The sequence below is a fragment of the Sorex fumeus genome, unplaced genomic scaffold (assembly GCF_029834395.1).
Source record: "Sorex fumeus unplaced genomic scaffold, SorFum_2.1 ptg000131l, whole genome shotgun sequence".
NCBI lineage: Eukaryota > Metazoa > Chordata > Mammalia > Eulipotyphla > Soricidae > Sorex > Sorex fumeus.
Window position 1 is genome coordinate 34424092 of NW_026606188.1, and position 4379 is coordinate 34428470.

The window sequence follows — 4379 nt, forward strand, 5'->3', positions numbered from 1 at the left end:
GAATGGTGAGATCCTGGTGGTGAATCCGTAATACAGCTCGCTGAGGATCCTGATGTACCGAGTTTGAAAGCCCTGTTTGACTAAGGCTTCGATGACCACTTCAGTTTCAACAGAATCAAAGGCCTTCTTTAAATCAATGAACTTTAGACAGGGCGGCATCTTGAACTCTCTCAAAACCTCAATGAGCTTGGTCACTGTATGGATATGATGGATTGTGCTGAATTCTTTTCAGAACCCGGCTTGCTTGCATGGTTGTTCTTCATCTGGTGTTCTGCCTATTCTATTCAGGATGACTCTAGTGAACAGCTTGTAGATGACAGACAACAGGCAGATTGGGTAGTAGTTGCCGGCATCTTCCCACATTGCTGCAACAGTGCCAAAGTGCTCCCAGTTGGTGGTCATTCTGGAAGTTCTCTTCTTAAACTTTGCAGTCCTTTATCCCCTCTCCCTGAAGTAGAATATTACACAAAGGAGATAGTTGTTTGATCCCGTTTGGAATTTTTGGACAACAGCAACATCAGTCAGGCAAAACCGAGGATTGAATATGATGTGGTCAATTCCATTGTGGACTTTCTGTAATTGTGAGCTACTATGGATGGTCTTGGTCGATATCATGAACTCAGACAGTCTTTCACCTTGTTCATTCCATTATAGGCCATGGGTCCCGATGTGGAGTTTTTTGGACGACCTTCTCAGTCCTATCTTAGCATTACAGTCATCAACAATGATCTTGTAGAAGGTGTAGTCTTTATATTGCTTCTCCAGATCCGGGTAGAACTTCTCAATTTCTTCTTCAGTGTAGTTGGATGTTGGTGCATAGACGATGAAGATAGAAACTGTCGGCAGTGAACCACACCTATTCAAGCGCAATTGTCTGATTTGGGTTACTATGCTTTCGAATGAATAAATGCTCATGGCCAAGTTCATGTTGACAAGGAAAACGACAACGACAACACCGACGCCTCTTTTGTTGCATGTTCCGAGGAACAGTTCTTCTCCAGTGTCGAAAATGGTGTGATGTGGTTGACGACTTCTCGTCTCGATCCGACCAATGATGTCGTACTTGATCTTCTGTGCTTGCACCATCAGGTCCTCAATGGATGCTCCCAATGCCAGCGTACGTGTGTTGAAAATACAGACAGTCATTTTAGTCCTTCGTTTTGGCAGCCTAGTTTGGCCCTGAGATTTTATCTGCATCTCCTTGCTCATCCTTCTTAACACTGCCATATTGGGGGCTCTTTCAGGGTGAGGGGGAATGAGACCTTTTGTTTTTACTGTTTTTGGCATGTTGAATAGGCCACAGGTAGCTTGCCATGCTCTACCATGTGGGCAGGATACTCTCGGTAGCTTGCCAGGCACTCTGAGACAGATGGAGGCTTTTAGGGCTGCCTCTTATAGCCCTTGCAGGTGTTCCCTTGGTTCACACCATATTTTAACTCCATCAAATATGGTGCGGAAAATGGGTAGTAAGTGTCTTATGGATGCTTAGGAAAGCAGCCTGAAGCATGTTGGTGGCTGGGTAGTGGAGTTAGTGGAGGTTGCTGGGGAACAGAGATCCTCTGCCTGCTTCCACTAATCCCTGGCGAACCATAGACAACACCCAGAAGACCCACCATACTGGTGCCAGATAAATACCTCAGAGGTTGACATTCACTACTTACACTACTCAGCGATCACCATGCTCCAGGCCACTTTCTGGACACTCATGTCAAGTTTCACGCATAAGTGAGGCCCCACAGAACCAGGTAAAGTGGAACTTTGTGACCTTGAACTCCAGGGTCAATGGGACCCGGAAACAGAGATCATCTTCCTGCTTCCACTAATGAACACAGTAAGAGATATCTGTCACTGTCACTGTCCTTGTCCTCCCATTGTTCATCGATTTTCCTAGAGCAGGCCCAGTAACATTGTGAGACTTGTTACTGTGTTTGGCATATCGAATACATCACGGGTAGCTTTCCAGGCTTTCCGTGCGAGCAAGATACTCTCAGTAGCTTGCCAGGCTCTCCGAGAGAGACAGAGGAATCAAACTCGGGTCAGCCATGTTGGCTGCATGCAAGGCAAACACCCTACCCACTGTGCTATTGCTCTAACCCAGTAAGAGATATATTAAACTTAAAGGTTGGCTCTTCCTGGGTATATCTTGTTATATATCCCAGACTACAATCCTCAGGCCAGGTTACTCTTCCTTAACCCCAGGAGGGTCCTTATTCAGTTACTTTTTTTTTAGGTCATTATAGAGTTTGTTCCATGATCATGCTCTTAACTTATTATACTTATGGTGCTTAGCTTGTCCCCTTTTGATGCCAGGGTAGCTTACAGCTTGCCCTGGGTCCATCCAGTCCCTTCATCAGGACCCTCCTTTAGGGGATGTTAGGAAGTAAGGGCAACTGAAGTTTAAGTCAGATAAATATGATGGGGGCTGGAGCGTTAGTACAGCATGTAAGGTGTTTGCCTTGCACACAGCCAACATGGCCGGCCCAGGTTTGATTTCTCTGTCCCTCATGGAGAGCCCGGCAAGCTACTGAGAGTATCTCACCCGCATGGCAAAGCCTGGCAAGTTCCTGTGACATACTCAATATGCCAAAAAACAGTAACAAGAAGTCTCACAATTTGTTGTGAGACATTACTGGTGCCCGCTCGAGCAAATAAATGAATAACAGGTGGACAGTGCTACAGTGCTACAAATACGATGGATGCCCAGGAATAAATATTATTTGGAGTCAGTTAACTCCCATGTTACAAAACATAGCATATTCTTCCTGTTTCTATACAGAAAGGACATTGCTAAACCATGCAAGTGATATAAAGGGAAGAAAAAAGCAATAAAGGATTATTAGTGCTTGATGGAATTGGGAGTGGCTCAATAAACCTAAGCTCCTTGCCGGAGAAGCAAGGACAACCCAATGTTATCCAATTGAACTTGACAAGAAAATCACCATGAAACAGAGCAATTGTTTCAGGAAGATTTTCTGCTCAGTATCACAAAACTGCAACCAAGTTTAGAGCTAAGAAGAACTTAATTGAGACAGGATTAAAGAAAAACCTTAAAGAAAAATAAAAGGTGATAGCCTTAGAACACCAAACAAAGGTAGGAGGGTGCTGAGAGCAAATGTTTTACAGAAGTTCTGTTTTTACTTTTGCTACTAAGTTGGAATGAAATAACGAGCTTGTCAGACCTGACACAGTATGTGGCTACCCCAGTTCTGTGTTGGAAAGAGCCATACCTGCAGTGGGCCGTGTTGACAGTCTCTCCACTACGGCTGCACCAACAGAACTTCCAGCATATCAAATTTGCAGTCAAGGCCAGCTCTGAACTAAGCAGGGCTTCCCCAGAGTGAGTGCATCAGATTTAATCTCCAACCTAAGGCACAGGACACTGAGTGCAAAGAATCTAAGAGGCAAAGCTTTGTGCCTGCACCCACCCTCTCAAGAGGAGCCTGAGAACTGTCCGTAATCCCACCCTGACCACAGCTGCATCTGGGTGCCTCCTCGCTGAGGCTCTAACTGGGAGCAGACTCTAAAGATGAGCCTCGCCAAGAAGACTATGGTTGAAAGGAGACATTCTCAATCTAGTATTGGAAAAAGTAAAATCCTTAGTAGTTATGAGAATAAACTTACTGGGTAATTTATTGTTGCATTGGACCATAATTGCTGCCCAAGCTGGTCGAACTTTCACTCCACATTAGCAGCCAGACACCTGCAACTATGACCAGAAACCCAGCCAGCAAGACCTCAGTGCTCTAGCAAATGCAAGGAATGTGGAGCACAACTCCCAGCTGTCACAGGTGTACACAAATCTTAGCCATGGACACCAGTTAAATCTTTTAAACATAAGTCCTTGATCATTGCTCAAGCCAACTCATACTCAGATCTCACAAGTAGCCCTAATGTAACAACAGAAAAAAATGAAAAAAAAAAGCAAAGTAATTTATTTAGCTCCTTTGAACAATGGTAACAAAACCCAGAATGGTCTTCAAACATACAAACTGTCTAAATTGTTTGAAGGAAATTCAGAATAATTGTTTTGTTAATGTTCAATGTATTGAAAAAAATCAGTGGAAGAGGGTGTTGATGATTTGAAGAAGAATGGGAGGGGGGAAAAAAAAGAAGAAGTGAAAAAACCTTCCATCAAGAATCCTCTGCCTGTAGAGAGAGAACACAGGGGATTGCCCTGCCACAGAGGCGGGGGGGATGGGGGGATGGGGGTGGGAGGGATATTATCCATGGTGGTGAAAAACGGGCACTGGTGGAGGGATGGGTATCTGATCAATGTATAATTGAAACCCAAGCACAAAAAATTGTAAATCTACAACTATAAAAAAAAATAAATTAAAAAAAAAAAGGAAAAAAAAAGAATCCTCTGCCTGTGAAGTTAT

The 4379-nt window shown here is 44.0% G+C and overlaps 1 pseudogene; it reads right to left on the reverse strand.

The window, feature by feature from the left end:
* Positions 1–435: 435 nt before the first annotated feature.
* Positions 436–1146, reverse strand: LOC130046103 (uncharacterized; annotated as a pseudogene).
* Positions 1147–4379: the final 3233 nt, after the last annotated feature.